This window comes from Saccopteryx leptura, chromosome 3 (genome assembly GCF_036850995.1).
Source record: "Saccopteryx leptura isolate mSacLep1 chromosome 3, mSacLep1_pri_phased_curated, whole genome shotgun sequence".
Lineage (NCBI taxonomy): Eukaryota > Metazoa > Chordata > Mammalia > Chiroptera > Emballonuridae > Saccopteryx > Saccopteryx leptura.
Genome location: NC_089505.1, coordinates 95,407,014 through 95,423,269, shown reverse-complemented (window position 1 = coordinate 95,423,269; position 16,256 = coordinate 95,407,014). Strand labels below are relative to the sequence as shown.

The following is a 16,256-nucleotide window of genomic DNA, read 5'->3' as shown; positions in this document are numbered from 1 at the left end:
CCAATCAGCTAGACCTCAGATTCCTTCTGATCCATTCCTTTCCTGTAGAAACTGGCCACAGCCTGTGGGGGCTCAGCTCCATCCTCTGCAAACTGGGGTTGCTAACCGCCCTACCAGGACAGGCTGACGGGAGAATTTAAGGCCCTACCGCATGCGAGGTGATGGGGACGGTGCTGGGCGAGCCGGCATTATCCCAGGCTGTGATGTTTACTTCTGCAGTGGCTCTCCTACAACAAACATCAGCTGGGGTCGAGACAGCAAGAGGTCCTCCCCAATGAGACTTATGAGCAGGAGAGACGCAAGACACAGAGCGAGCACGCGTCCCAGGGGCAGGAGACCCGCGCTCGAGGCAGGCCCTCTGCTCCCGCTCTGCACCATTCTGGGGAACACACGACTTTTCTGCCCAATCAACTTAGGGCCCAGCACCCCTCCCAGCTCCGGGGGCTGCCGGGAGGCTCCAAACTGGACCAGGAATGGCAACACAACTATGGGGGTTGGGGGTAGACGGTGAACCAACACGTCCCACCCACGAGCCATTATTGTATTTGCAGAACCACTACAAAGTCTAACAGCCAAAGTTCAAGGGTGATGCTTCCAAAACACGCACTGAGCACCAGCTTGCTTCTGAAGCCTCAATTACAAGGGCAGGCTTCTTATATTTCGGTCACAACATCATCCTAAAGCCGAGGGCTTTGCAGGGGAAATTATAGTCATTACCCGTGGGAGCGCTGGCTGCATGAACTTCAGCTGATCTAAAACCTGGGATGAGATTAATTCCCTGGGAGCTGGGTGTTGGGGGCAGGGAGAGTGATCCAGAAGGAACCTCCCCTTCCCATCAGGGTCCCCGGGAAATGACACCAAGGGCGTTTAATGAACTCACCACTCTGTCAAGGCAAGAGGCAAAGAAGAAGCCCGGTGATGGGATCAGCGGACCCTGCCCTCCCTGTGCCCACCAGCAGGCACAGGCTGTCCTCAGGGACCTTCCTCTCCAGGCAGTAGACACGATCAGGAACACGGGGACAAACAAGACAGTCATCGCTGCCCGTGTAACTGGTCCGGGGCTCAGGGAAGACACCTCTGAAGAAGAGAAACTTAAGGTGCGACTTCCAGGATGGTGAGGAGCCAGCCGTGGAGAGGGGCACGGGCATGTTACCCCATTTCCCTGGGCCTCACTTCCTTCATCTGTCAAATGGGCATAATTATCATTCCTACTTGGTGGGATTACAATTAAGCCCTCACTCAACGCCAATAGCTCCTGCGACTTTAAGCAGAACAATATTTAACAATACCCATTCTACCATAGGCTAATTGAGATAAACAAGAATTAAGTTCCCATGACATCTCATCAATGTTATAACAAAATGACATTGACTGAAGTGACATTATTCGAGGACCTGCTGTATGTGCAGGTCTGACACGTTAATACACACACAGCCCTCCGGCAGAGGCAAGGAGGGGCCCTGCTGCCTTATGAAGGAACCCCGACAGTGGGTGAATCCCTCCTGCACCCACAGCAGTCCTAGTCACTGGGAGACAGTGAGCTAAGGTGGATAAGACCCAGCCCCCAGGCACCAGGATGGAGGAAGGCTACCCACCCCTCTGTCTGTTTCTCATGTTGAAAGCGTCCAGTGCCTCCAGCTAGACCATCTCTCACCCACTCTGGACCCAAGTAACACCCCTCCCACCTCTCCTCAGGCTGAGCCTGCCACTGGTACACAGTGGCCCAGTTCCTGAATCTGAGTCTCAGCCATGATCCTCCAGGTCGCTAGTGACAATATCCCCAATACAGCCCCTGGTGACCCATGCTGTGGTTCTTTTTTTTTCTCTTCTCTTCCCTTTTTCTCTTCCTTCCTTCCTTCCTTCCTTCCTTCCTTCCTTCCTTCCTTCCTTCCTTCCTTCCTTCCTTCCTTCCTCCCTCCCTCCCTCCCTCCCTCCCTCCCTCCCTCCCTCCCTCCCTCCCTCCCTCCCTCCCTCCCTTCCTTCCTTCCTTCCTTCCTTCCTTCCTTCCTTCCTTCCTTCCGCCCCTGGTGACCCATGCTGTGGTTCTTTTTTTTTCTCTTCTCTTCCCTTTTTCTCTTCCTTCCTTCCTTCCTTCCTTCCTTCCTCCCTTCCTTCCTTCCTTCCTTCCTTCCTTCCTTCCTTCCTTCCTTCCTTCCTTCCTTTTAGGTGAGAGAAAGGGAGATAGTGAAGCAGACGCCTTCATGCACCTCAACTGGATCCACCTAGAAAACCCATCTTGGGCCAATGCTCAAGTACCAAGCTATTTTTAGTGCCTGAGGCTGTCGCTCTCTGAGAGAGCCAATCTCAGTGCCCAGGGCCATGCTCAAACCAATCAAGCCACTGGCTGCAGGAGGGAAAGAGGGAGAGCAGTAGCAGGGGAGAAGAGGGGAAGAGGGAGTGGGGGAGAAGCAGATGGCTTCCCCTGTGTGCCCTGACCAGGAATCAACCCCAGGACATCCATACGCTGGGCCAATGCTCTATCCACTGAGCCACCATCCAGGGTTTCATGCTGTGGTTCTGAGGACAGCCAGGATCCATCTGATGCTTGGGAACCACAAGCAAACCCATCTGCTCATCACACTCCAACATGAGCTTCCTGAGAACCAAAGAGACCTCCCCTCAGCCCTGTCCCCAGGGCCTGGCACACAGTAGGTGCTCAGCAGAACAGACAGAGAACCATTACCAGATCAAAGCCATCCGCCCCCCATTGTGCTGCCACCAAGCAAGACACAAGGGGTGACCTGCTCTGTGCCTGGCCCACCGGGGGTAAATGACCAGTAAAAGAGGAACCAGAAACCTGGGCACAGAAATGCCTGCTTCTCAGCCTCAGCCCCTCACCCTGAGAATAGCGGCACTGACTCCATCTTCCCTAAGGTGTGGAGAATTCAAAGCTGGCTCAGAGGATTGTGATCCTTAGAGGTGAAGGCCCCTCAGAGACCTTCCAGTCCAGCCCCTCACGTCTGAGAAGGGATCTCTCTGTCCCACCTGAACAACGGCCCCTGCTTGAACAGTCCCAGTGGTGGGATGCTTACCGCCTCACTGGGAAACCATCGCACTACGAGGCACACTGACTTACGGCTAGGAGGTGTGCATTTTGGAAGCCCATCCTGCCCTGTGCCCCCCACCAAACAAGGCTGCTCCTTGTGTCATGTGACTGGAGGGAACTGACAGGGAACCTTCTAGGGCAGGAAAGAATGACCCGAGGCAGCAGGCTCCGTGGGCACTGACCCCAGCCCAAGCCTCAGCATCACCCTTCCACCACGGACAAGGGACCCCTCCGAGCTTCAGCTTCCTCATCTGCAGAGTGGGGGAAACGACAGCAGGGCCATTATTCTGAGGTGGTCGTAAAGCCCGAATAGAAAGCTGGACGGGTGGGACCTCAGAAGCTGAATTCCACCGATTCCTCCGAAGAGCTGTTGTTAATGACTTAGCTACCAACTTCAATCACTGACACTGAAAATCCAAAATTCCCGGGAGACTCTGATGCTCAGGCGCTCTCTTTCTCTCTCTCTCTCTCTCTCTCTCTCTCTCTCTCTCTCATTGTATGTATTTAAGCTCATACTATTTAATAAACTTTAAAAATCATAAAAAAAAATGGCTTACTGGGTGCTCAACACTTGCTAAGCACCCGAATTTCACAACCAGAATGGAGAGTAGGAAGTAGGCAGGCAGGACACAAATAAATTATCACTCCCTAGGAGGGACCAGAGCTCAATGGCCCTGGTGGGTACAGCTCATGCCCCCAACGCCACAGAGGAAGTCTCCATATGGAGGCTTCCTCCAGGTAGATTCTAACATTTGGTGCCCACCTGGCCCCCACCGCCTGGACACTGGACACAGGGGCCCAAAGTGAGGCCATCTCAGGCGCCATTAGGGGCACGGACAGGTCAGGTGGCAAGCCGGAAGAGGAGAGGCTGCCAGGCCTATTAACACATCAGCTTCTGCATGAATCCCCCCAGGGAGGCAGGCTGGCAGGATTGGAGGAATAAGGGCCTCCAGGCAAGTCAAAAAGTTTTAAGGAAATATTCAGCTATTAAAACCCAGGCTCTCGGGTCACACGGGGCCCGTATACCAAGTGGGGCTGGTGGAGTGTCAGCAGCATGTGGCTGAGACAGGGAGGGGGAGGCCGGAACGAACACTGACATCAGGATGGGGACCTCTGCAGAGGGGCCCCAGGAGGCTGGGCCACTGTAGGCGTCACCGCAATGCCCCGGCCCCGCCAGGGGGATCCAGGCTGGAGCCTGCCTGTCAGTCTATAACATCTCTGCTCAGGGCAACGCGCATTGGAAACAGGGAAAAGAGCCCTCAGAAAGGAAAACAACTCCATTTCCAGGCTAAACTGACTTCGCACCAGATGCCTGGCTCTGCCCCAGAATCTCATTCATCCAACCTTTGCTGAGAGCCGGCCGTGTACCGGGCACTGAGCTGGAGGACTTCTCCACCTTGGCAGTGCTGACATTCAGGGCTGGATAGCTCTTTGTTGTATGGGCCATCCCGTACCCTATAGCTTCCCTGGCCCCTACCTACTACACGCCAGTAGCAGTCCCTGCCCCTACCCCAGTTGCAACAACCACAAGTCCCCTGAGAGACAAAATTGCCCCTGTTAAAAATCATTGGATGGGTGCCCTGGCTGGTTGGCTCAGTGGTAGAGCATCGGCCTGGCATGTGAAAGTCCCAGGTTTGATTCCTGGCCAGGGCACACAGGAGAAGCGCCCTCCTCCTCCTCCTCTCCTCCTCCTCCTCCTCCTCCTCCTCCTCCTCCTCCTCCCCTCCTCCTCCTCCTCCTCCTCCTCCTCCTCCTCCTCCTCCTCCTCCTCCTCCTTCTCCTCCCCTCCTGCAGCCATGGCTCAATTAGAGTGAGTTGGTCCCAGGCGCTGAGGATGGCTCCTTAGCTTCTGCCTCAGGCACTAAAAAATGGCTCCTGATACAAGGGAGCAAGGGCCCCAGATGGGCAGAGCATCGCCCCCTAGTAGGCATGCTGGGTGGATCCCATTTGGGAGGCATGAGGGAGTCTGTCTCTGCATTCCCTCCTCTCATTAAAATAAAAAATAATCATAATAAACCATTGGGCTGGTGAAATTAGAGCAACGGAAGAACAAGCCCGAACTTGCCGCTCCCCTGCCTTGAACCCTCCCTGACACCCAGGACCTTCGGCATGGAACCCAAGTTCCGTAGCCTGTCATTCAAGGCCACAGGACTTGTCTAAGGTGACTGTCAGTGCGCCAGGCATGGAGCCCAGAGTCCGAGGCCACCTTGAGGGTCCACTCTTCGGAGGACAACCACAAGGTGTGGAAAAAGCACTGGGCAGCAGGCAGCCATGGACAGCTATGTCCTGTCTTTTCTGGATCCAGATATGTCTCTGGGCAGGGTGCTGAGATCCTGTCCCACCCCTCTAGATACACAATGGCTGGTGCCAGGGGGTAACTGGGACACCCTGGCTTCAACATCTAATAATAACACTGTGTTGGGTATCACCTGCCATGTGTCACCTCAATGCCATCCCATGCCACAAGCACCTCAGGCATTATCCCTTTTGGTCCTGTCAACAATCCTATGGATGCAAGTGAACATTCCAATTTCACAGATTCGGAAATAGAGCTAAGTCACACGCCCTGCATTACTAGGCCCAGCAGCCACCCGTATCTGGGGAAATGCAAGTTGGTGTCCACACTCCCACTGACACAAGGCCATGCAATCCTTCTATAGCCCATACCGAGACCCATCCCTTCTATGAAAAACAGACCCACAAAACTCCTGGGATTCCTTAGCACCTTTTAGACAACGTTAAAACCCCTTAGCCAGGCCTCCACCAAGGAACCCGATCAAAGTATCTGCCCAAGAGATATGAAAATATAGCACACAAAAAGGCTTATTCATTTGAAATATCACAGCAAATTATTCGTAACGGCCCCAAATTGGAGATACCGACATGAAAATGGATGAACAAGCTGTGATCTAGACACACAATGTGAATCACTTTGCCGCCAATCAGGAGGAAGAAACCACACAGTGATGTGAAGGAAAAGTTTCACAAAGCCTGACCAGGCAGTGCCACAGTGAATAGAGTGTTGGACTGGGACACAGAGGACCCAGGTTCGAAACCCCGAAGTTGCTGGCTTGAGTGCGGGCTCATCCAGCTTGAGCATGGGGTCGCTGGCTTGAGTCCAAGAACACTGACTTGAGCAAGGGGTCACTAGCTCTGCTGTAGCCCACCCCACCCGACCTCGGTCTAGGCACATATGAGAAAGCAATCAACGAACAACTAAGGTGCTGCAGTGAAGAATTAATGCTTCTCATCTCTCTCCCTTCCTGTCTGTCTGTCCCTATCTGTCCCTCTCTCTGACACTATGTCTCTATCAAAAAATAAATAAAAAAAGTATTAACTATAACAGGAGATTACATTAACAAGGGTCTGGATGGAAAGAAGTAAAGAACTCTAGAGCTGTGTTTTTCTTTTCTTTTCTTTTTTTAAGTGAGAAGATGAGAGACAGAAAGACAGACAACAGACTCCTGCATGTGCCCTGACCAGGATCCACCCAGCAACCCCTATGTAGGGTCAATGCTCAGACCAACCGAGCTATCAGCAGTGCCTGGGGCCACACTTGAACCAATTGAGCCACTGGCTGTGGGAGGGGAAGAGGAAAAGAAGAGGGAAAGGGAAGGGGGGGAGAGAAGATGGTTGCTTCTCATGTGTGCCCTGACTGGGGATCAAAGCCAGGATGTCCACACACCAGGCCAATGCTCTGCCACTGAGCCAACCAGCCAAGGTCTAGAGCAGTGTTTTTCAACTGTTGGTCCACAGACCAGTCCACCAGAAATGTTGTGTCTCTCTGCAAAAGAATTAACCACCCTGATATTGTATGAGGATTACGACCCAATGATCCTAGTCAAATTTGCTTATTCTCGCCCTGGCTGGTTGGCTCAGCGGTAGAGCGTCGGCCTGGCGTGTGGGGGACCAGGGTTCGATTCCCGGCCAGGGCACATAGGAGAAGCACCCATTTGCTTCTCTATCCCCCCCTCCTATGTCTCTCTCTTCCCCTCCCACAGTCAAGGCTCCATTGGAGCAAAGATGGCCCGGGCACTGGGGATGGCTCCTTGGCCTCTGCCCCAGGCGCTGGAGTGGCTCTGGTCGCGGCAGAGCGACGCCCCGGAGGGGCAGAGCGTCGCCCCTGGTGGGCATGCCGGGTGGATCCCGGTCGGGTGCATGCGGGAGTCTGTCTGACTGTCTCTCCCCGTTTCCAGCTTCAGAAAAAATACAAAAAAAAAAAAAAATTTGCTTATTCTCAGGGGCTTTTCTGCCCTAGTGGTCCCTGAAATCATTCTCCTATTTTCACCAGTCCCCAAGTGTAAAAGGATTAAAAACCACTGATCTAGAGAATAGTATCAAGGACAAATCCCCCTAGCGCTGACATAGAACCCATGAAAACGAGGTACCTTATATAGGCTGAATAGAGTCCCAAGCAAGTACCTCCTTGGACCCCAGGCTGGGAGAATGCCCAAGAAAGAGCCTCCCACCACACAAGGCTGGGGTAGAATCCCTAGGGAAGTACCCCCCCCACACACACACACACACACTTTCCAGGGCTGACGTCCAGACCTTGTTGAAGGCACGGCTAGGGCGCACTGCAAGTCAAAATGTGGGTCTACTGCCACACCAGTGAACCTGCTAGAAATCCTCGTGGAACTTACCGGAAATCTGCCCCGGGGGATGCCACAAAAGCTGCTCACAGTTGTCTCACCAGACACACCCCACTATAAAACTGCCTGAAAGCAGCTGCTGGAGAAGCTGCTGGCTGCTGGCCGCTGTGCGCTGACCACTGGATAGTGCATAAGCCGAGACCTGGGCAGACTGCACGTGCTGCAAGAGCCGCCTGGGAACAGGAAGTAGGGCCTTCCCCGCCATGTGGACTCCACAGCGCCCTCTACTGAGGAAGCTCAGCTTGGGAGCTGGCCTGGGGGAAAAATTTAAAGGGCCCAGACCCATTTTCACACAGCAGGCAAGAAGGGTGAATTTGGAACTGACAGGGAATCATCAATAGCCAGCCACTCCATCCCTGTGATGACCCAGCTTCCCCATTAGCCCATATCACATCATCAAACTCCTGTACAACAGCAAAATTCTGTAGTTCACCTAAAAAGCCATAGCTGTTGTTCATACAAAAGAAGATCTCACCCTTTCCATTAGTGAAATGGACAGCCCCATAGTTGGGTCCAAATTTCAGACAATCAACCAAGTAAGCTGTGGCAGCCACCTCCAGCTACACACGCTAAATAACCCAATCCAGAATGTCTCCTAAATGCGTCCAATAGCCATAAATCCAGCCCAATCTGGGGTCATTTCCTGCCCTCTTTGGTCTAAAACCCTTAGCACCCATTCCCACACATGCCCACCACGCTGACATACATTAGCAAAGTCTTACAATCAGGGGTTGTCAAACTTTTTATAAAAACCCGCCCACTTTTGCAGTGCTGGTCAACCTGGTCCCTACCGCCCACTAGTGGACGTTCCAGCTTTCAGGGTGGGCCAATCGCAGCGCTGTTTGGTTGCTCTGCTACGCCCACTATGAAAGCTGAAACACCCACTAGTGGGCAGTAGAGACTAGGCTGACCAGCACTGCAAAAGTGGGCGGTTTTTATAAAAAGTTTGACGAGCCCCGCTAGGTCATGGTGTGTCCCTGTCACCATGGAACATGCTGAGACTTGACCCTAGTTAGAGTATAGTGATGACAAGTGGTAGCCGCAGTGAGTCTTGAGAAGAATGGGCCTCCCCTTTCAGGGCCCCTGCTCCTGCCACGGTTATCACGGAGGTTTTTTAACAGAAGGAATAGTCTCCTCAGACACTGGATGGCACACTACCAACACCGCCAAGGGAGGCTCAGAGCCACCTGGGGTTTAAGAGTGTCATTTCATCCAGGTCCAACAGATGTCCCCATTCTACATTTCAGGACTCCTTTCTTTCCCAATTAATGCCCTAATTTTCACATGAGAAATCTGTCAAGAAGTAAATTCAATTGTGGTTATAATTCAGCCACGAGCACGATAAAAACAAAATTAAATTTTGTTTGTATTTAAGCACTACCAGCCCTGCGGCGATAAGAAATGCCGCCTTGAAGGGCTGTCGTGGAAGCCCCCGGGTTCTCAGGCCGTGACTTGAGCTAAGAATGAGGGAACCTGCACTGGTTGCTTTCTCTCGGTAAGTGCTAAGAGCCCTTGAAAAAACTCAACCCAACCCACAGTCCTCATCTGCCGTCATTGCTGCCCTAACGGTCAAGTGCAGCCTCGCTCCAGCTCCCAAGGGATGTGCCTCAATAGCACTTCATCTCAATCAAACACAGGTGACAGTTCGATTAATCGTTAGACCACTACAGGTGTTAGGTTACCAGCATCTCATTTCCCATTGACGAGGAGCTCAGCACCACACTCCAGCCCCAAAGCGCGAGAAAACCAGTCTGCAAATCCTATCATTGCATGCCCACCTCCTGACACCAATTCAGGATAGATTAGGGTCCCTTCAAGGAAAAGAAACCCACCCTGACCAGGTAGCTCAGTTAGTTAGAGTATCTTCCTGATACACCAAGGTTGTAGGTTCAATTCCCGGTCAGAGCACGGACGAGAATCAACCAATGAATGCATAAATAAGTGGAACAACAAATTGATGTTTCTCTCTCTCCCTTCCTCTTCTCTCTCTCTCTCTAAAATCCATCGGTTTTTTTTTTAATTTTAAAGAAAGAAAAAGAAACCACACAGTAATTTTAACAGAGAAAGATTCCTATGAAGAATTATGAATTTATAATAGGGGATTGGCTAGTAAGAGCACAGAGAACTGTAACTAACATAAAAGCAGACATAAGAAGCAGCCACAACCACAGAGCCCAGAGACAGCCCCTAAAAATGCCCCTCCCCCAAGGCTAAGACAGTTCCAGGGAAGAGCCTCTGAGGCAGGGGTCAGGAACCTATGGCTTGCGAGCCCGATGTGGCTCTTTTGATGGCTGCATCTGGCTCGCAGTCACATTTTTAATAAAAAATAATAATAACGTTAAAAATATAAAACATTTTCATATATTACAATCCACTCATTTCCTACCGCTCATGTTCATGGTTGCGGGTGGCTGGAGCCAATCACAGCTGTCCTCCGGGACAACACCGAATTTTTATTGGATAATGCCTAACGTACACGGGTGGTTGTATGGTTCTCACGGAATTACATTTTAAAATATGTCGCGTTCATGGCTCTCTCAGCCAAAAATGTTCCTGACCCCTGCTCTGAGGGGTTTGGTAGGACCCCCCGAAGGATGAGTCCCCCAGAGCTGAAATAAAGACCCCAAGAGCTCCAGGGAGGAGGTAGAGCTCCCAAGGAACAATGCCCCTCATTCAAGGACTGAGAGAGAACCCCAGACCCCATGGCTGACATAGCTCTCCCAAGAAAAAGTCTCCTCGAGCTCAGATGGAGCCCCCCAAGGAGGGGTCCCCTCCCAGGCAGAAGTAGAACCCCCAAGGAAAAGCCCCTCCCCCGCCCTGGGCTGATATAGAGCATAGAATCCCCCAAAAGAGACCTCCTACCAGGATGAGATAGACAACATCCCAAGGAGGGGCTCCCACCCAGGGCCCCTGGTTAAGAGACCCCTTCTAAACCTCACATAAATTCCCCAAGAAAAAGCCCCTTTGCTGAGGGAAAGACACACCACCACCACCACCACCACCACCACCACCCCCGCCCCGCCCCGCCTTGAGGGCTGACGTCCAGACCTTGTTGAAAGCACGGCCGGGGCGCATGGCATGGCAAAATGTGGGTCTGCTGCCATACCAATGGAACCTGCTAAAAATCCTCGTGGAACTTACCGGAAATCTGCCCTGGAGGATGCCACAAAAGCTGCTCACAGGCGTATCACTAGACACACTCCACTACAAAACTGCCTGAAAGCAGCTGCTGAAGAAACTGCTGGCCGCTGGGTGCTCCTGACCACTGGATAGTGCAGAAGCCGGGGCCTGGGCAGACTGCACGTGCTGCAGGAGCCGCCTGGGAACAGGAAGTAGGACCTTCCCGCCGCCTTGTGGATGCCACAGCGCCCTCTACTGAGGAAGCTCAGCTTGGGAGCTGGCCTGGGGGAAAAATTTAAAGGGCCCAGATCCATTTTCACACAGCAGGCAAGAAGGGTGAATTTGGAGCTGGGGTGATGGAAATATTCTCTATTGTGATTGGGCTGGTGGTAACACAGGTATATACATTCGTGAAAATCCTTCAAATGGAACATTTAAGATCTGTGTATTTGATTGTAGATTAATTCTATCTCAATTTTTAAGTGTAGGCACATAAGTTTTGGCTTTAAATCCAGTCACTGTGTACAGGGGGTCCTCGGGTTACAACACAGTTCTGTTCCCATGAGTGACACAACCTGAATTTTGGTGTAAGTCGAAACACACCCTAGCCTAATGCAAATGGAACACTGCACTTTGAACAATCCAAAATGGCATAGGTAAGCACACTGGGGGACACCAACTCCCTCACTCAAAACCACGTTACTGCATATTCTTCCGCCGCACAGAGCCAGACTACCACGTTACTGCGTATTCTTCCGCCACACAAGACCAAACTGGTTCGCCCATGTAGTTCATAAGTACCGTGCTAACGTCAAAGCCAAAACACACACGTCTCCACTTCTTGTTTTTATGGAAGTGAGCATCATATACTCAAAACGTCCTCTGTCAAGACTGTCGTAACCCGAGAACTCCTTGTACTGCCTGCACACAGTAAGTAAATATTTTTGAGTAAAATAAATGTATGCATGAATCACACCTTCTCTTTTGCTTTCCTCACATCAAACTTATGACAGTTCCTGAAAATCACTCAGTCATTGGCCTGCTAGTCTGGACTCCCATAACCCTCTGCTCGTATTATTCAGTCACTGCTCTTATCACAGGGATAGTAGCCTCAGGAAAAAAGTATTTGGTCCTACCAGAGTGACCAGCATATCTTGAGTGCTCTGTGCTTGACACTGTTTTCAAAACTCTAATATACATAACAACCTATGCAGTAGTTACTTCTATCATCCCCATTCTACAGATGAGTCTACTGAGGTACAGCTTGTCACAGTGTCCACTTAGACTCTGGAGTCAGACTGTCCGAGGTTCAAATCCCAGCTCTTCCACTTGCCAACTGTGGGTCTTGGGCAAGACCACTGATCACTCTGAACCTTGCTCTACTCATTTCTAACATGAAGATAATATTTTCCCCTTGGGTTGCCATGAGGGACAAGTGAGCTTATTATCCACATGGAATGTTTAGCACAGCGTCCATCTCAGAGCAAGTTCTCGGCATCCGTAAACAATGGACTTAATCAATACTAAGACATACGCATTTTAACATCCCTGACATCAGAATGTGTCTTCCAATCAATGGCATCTCACAATCTCCTTGGATAGTGGCACGTGTGACACGGTCGTCACTGCCTATACATGAGCAAACTTGGTCAAAACTGTTCATATTATTGTCACTTCCATGCCTAAGCAAGTATCAAATAGCTCTTTTGATAAGAATAAAAATATGATGAGCTAAGACAGCACCTTGTCATACTTTAGTTAGCAGCCGCTTTTCTTTCTTAGCGGTACATAGATTAATGGTGTGTCTTACAGTTGATGGTTTCTTAGATTTGATAAAATACACTACAATGTTATCATCACAAGTCTGTCTTCTCTACTGCAGATAATTGGATTATTGTGCCCTGTCCTTCCTACCTCCCGGTTAGAGAGTTAGACATTCATGCCTTTCCCATATGACTTGGAAATGCCTCCCATTAGCATAGGTGAAGAAAATTTCCTTGCCCCATCAAATTTAGGCTTGGCCATGTAACTTGCCTTGGAATGCAAGGAGCAGGACAATGTACCAGTTCCAAGATGAAGGTTTAAGAGATATATGCTTCTGTCCAGTCATGAAAACAGGGCCCAAGTAGCCACTGGTGCAAGGAGAATAGAGACAAGTGAAGCCTACCTGGACCTGCTGCACAGCCTCCCCAGCTGACCCACAGTGAGCGAGAGGAAAAAATGCTTCAAGTCATAGGCCACTGGGAGGTATTTGTTACTCAGCATTAACATAATAGCAATAGCTAATACACTTGCCAAACTATGAGTGCTTTGAAGGCAAGGCCCCTATCACTAACCTCTGTATCTTCAGTATCTAGATCAGTGGTAGTCAACCTGGTCCCTACTGCCCACTAGTGGGTGTTCCAGCTTTCATGGTGGGCAGTAGCTGAGCAACCAAAGTATAAATAAAAAGATAGATTTAACTATAGTAAGTTGTTTTATAAAGATTTATTCTGCCAAACAGTGAAAATCTGACATAAAGTACTTGGTAAGTAATTATTATCATGTTTTAACTTGTTGTAACTCTGCTTTATAAATTTTATAAAGTAAAGTTACTTCCCTACTTTATAAATCACCATTACTGTGGAACCGGTGGGTGGTTAGAAAATTTTACTACTAGCAGAGATACAAAAGTGGGCGGTAGGTATAAAAAGGTTGACTCCCCCTGGTCTAGATTAATACCTGGACATAGTGGGTTTAGAGGGCACTCAGAGAGGTACTCTGACATGGAAAAAAGGCAAGCTTTGAAATCAGACAGACTTGCATTCAAATCTCAGCTCTGCCACTTAAAAGTTGGGTGACCTTGGGTGAGTCACCTCGGGTTCCCAAATCTTGATTTCCTCATCTGTAAAATGGGGACCCCTGTATCACAGGAGTGACGAGAAGTGAAGTGGACAATGTGTGGGGACCTCACTCAGTATCTTGCATTAGTAGGCACTCCAGACACACACCGGTCCTCCCTTCCCTGGCAGATGTGTGTGATTGTGTACGTGACTGAGACCCCTGTAACCCATTTCTGTACCCCAGAACCAGCCAGAAAAATCTCTTCCAGATGTTCCTGGCACATGGCAGGAAGGATCTGGCAGGGAGGGTACATCCCTGGCACAGAAATCTGGCAGTATTCAGGAATGGTGATTGCCAAGTTGCTCCCAGAAGCTCAGCCCTCCAGGAATCCCCTTCACCAATTCTATTTTCAACCCACCTGGCATCCAGGTTCCTGAGCTAGTGCCAGGCCCACACTTGGCAGCCTGTGTGTTTCCCCAGAATTTTCTGCCCCAGTTATTCCCTGTGAAAATTTAGGGGCAAAGAAGCCAGGGATGAGAGGGCTGCCCATCTGGTCCAGGCAGGGGATCTACCAGCCAGATGGGCCCACCTGCCCGAGAGCCCCTGGACCACAACGTCCCAGAACACCCACTACACACCCCATTCTGGGGCAGAGTTTTCAGCAAGGAGGCCTGGATTCCAGCCCTGACTCTGCCCTGGCCTGCTGTGTGACCTGAGGCAGGTCCCTTAACCTCTCTGTTCCTCCATTTCTCTCGTCTCTACAGTGAATGATATCTAGGAAGTCTCCATGGTTTATATCACAGACACATCTGAGAACCTGGTAGCAGCCACAGACAGCCCCCCAAGAACAATGCATCGAATTTCAGCAGTCCAGGACCCTGGAGCAGATGACTCCACAGGAGCTGTCTAGTGGCCCAGAGCCCTGTGCTGCCTGGAATGTTGGGGCTGGAGGTCCAGGGGCTTATCTCCTGCTCTGCCCTCTCTAATCCTTCTGTAACCAAAGAGCCCCCCTCATAACAAAAGGAACAGACTCCAGTGGGCCTTCTCTAGAGCTTCTCTCTCTGGCCTCAGCAATGCCCCGCTTTCTAGCCTCCTCGGTCCCCACTCATTAATTATCTCTTTGTTGCCATGGTTTTTCAAATCTTTCACAGAGTGCAGACCCAGAAACAAGCAGCAGATCAGACAATCAGCCAATCTGGGGCTGAAGGGTCTTTAGAGGCAACCTACATGCATACATGTGCACATACATGAACACACAGATGCACATGTGCATGTACACACACGCACACATATACACACACATACACATGTGCACATGCATACAAACACACGCACGTACATACCAGTCCTCTGCCTCAGCCTTTCACCCCCCTTGCACACCATGGCTGCGTCCTATCCCAGAGGTCCAGTGACTGTCACCACCATCCTCACATCTTCTGCTTCCTCACTGACCCTGCCACTTCCTTTCTGGGTAAACCTTTGGTGCCCACCGAGGTCAGGAAGGCTGAAGGAACACAAATAGTTAAAACTGGGCAGCTGGGAAGATCAGGATGCTCCCTGTCACGCCCTCACTGCGTGACCCTGAAGGTTGCCAACAATATTGTTAGTTATGTTGTCACCATTTTGTTACATTTCTGCAGCCTTCTACATACTTGTGCACTGTGCAGAGTGCTTTTGTGAATTTCATCCTCACAGCAAATCTGCAAGCTAGATATTATTAGCCCCACCTGTTATTTACCCACTACTGTGTGCCAAATTACCTCCAAATTTAGCAACTGAAAACTATCTTTATCATTTCATTCAGCTTTGGAGGGTCCGGAATCTGGGAGTGGCTTAGCCCATGGTTCTGGGCCTCCCAGGAGGTTGCAGTCAGGCTGTTGGGGAGGGCTGTGGTCTCATCTCAAGAACCGGCTGGAGCTGGTGAATCCACATCCAAGTTCATCCATGTGGCTCATCTATGTGGAGTCAGTTGCTCACTGGTTGTTGGACAGAAACCTCAGTTCCTGATACATGGGACTCACCATAGGCTGCCTGAGTGGCCTCGGGACACGGCAGCTGGCTTCCCTTAGAGTGAGTGATTGAGAGAGAGAGAGAAAGAGAGAGAGAGAGAGAGAGCCCAAGACAGAAGCCATAACATCCTTTATAACCTAGCCCTCCTAAGCTCGGAAGTGAATACCGCCCCTCCTGCCCTCTGCCATATTCTATCGATCACACAGACCAAACCCAGAACAAGGTGGGTTCTGATGACGTGTGTAAATGCCAGGAGCCCATCTTGGAAACTGGCTATCCCACCTCCTTTTACAGATGACTAAACTGAGACTGAGAGAGATGAAGTGACTTGCCCAAGGTCATACAACCAGCAAGGGATGGAGTAGGGATTTCAATGCAAGGCTGTCCAATTCCAACATCTATACCCTTAACTGTATACCTTCTCTATAAGACAGTGATGATGCCGGTGGTAAATGATGAGGGTGAAATAATGATGATGAAGATGATGATGGTTGTGGTGATGATGGTGGTGGCAGTGATGACGATGGTGGAGATGATGGTAAGTAACATGTACTTTGAGCACTTCCTGTGATGCTACGAACTTACATTCATTTCATCCTCACAGG

General features: G+C 50.6%; 1 protein-coding gene across 5 annotated transcripts in view; it reads right to left on the bottom strand.

Annotated features, from left to right (window-relative positions):
• The window catches only part of ACTL8 (actin like 8), an 85,829-nt gene that overhangs the window by 52,886 nt on the left and 16,687 nt on the right, over positions 1 to 16,256 (bottom strand). Inside the window, exon 1 of one of the 5 annotated variants that reach the window (XM_066375233.1) lies at positions 15,402 to 15,460. The exons of 3 other annotated variants lie outside the window; for them this stretch is intronic. The gene's annotated coding sequence lies outside the window, so the exon portion shown is untranslated. Of the gene's footprint in view, positions 1 to 15,401; positions 15,461 to 16,256 lie in introns of those variants that run through there. One more of the 5 variants, XM_066375227.1, reaches the window with a different exon arrangement.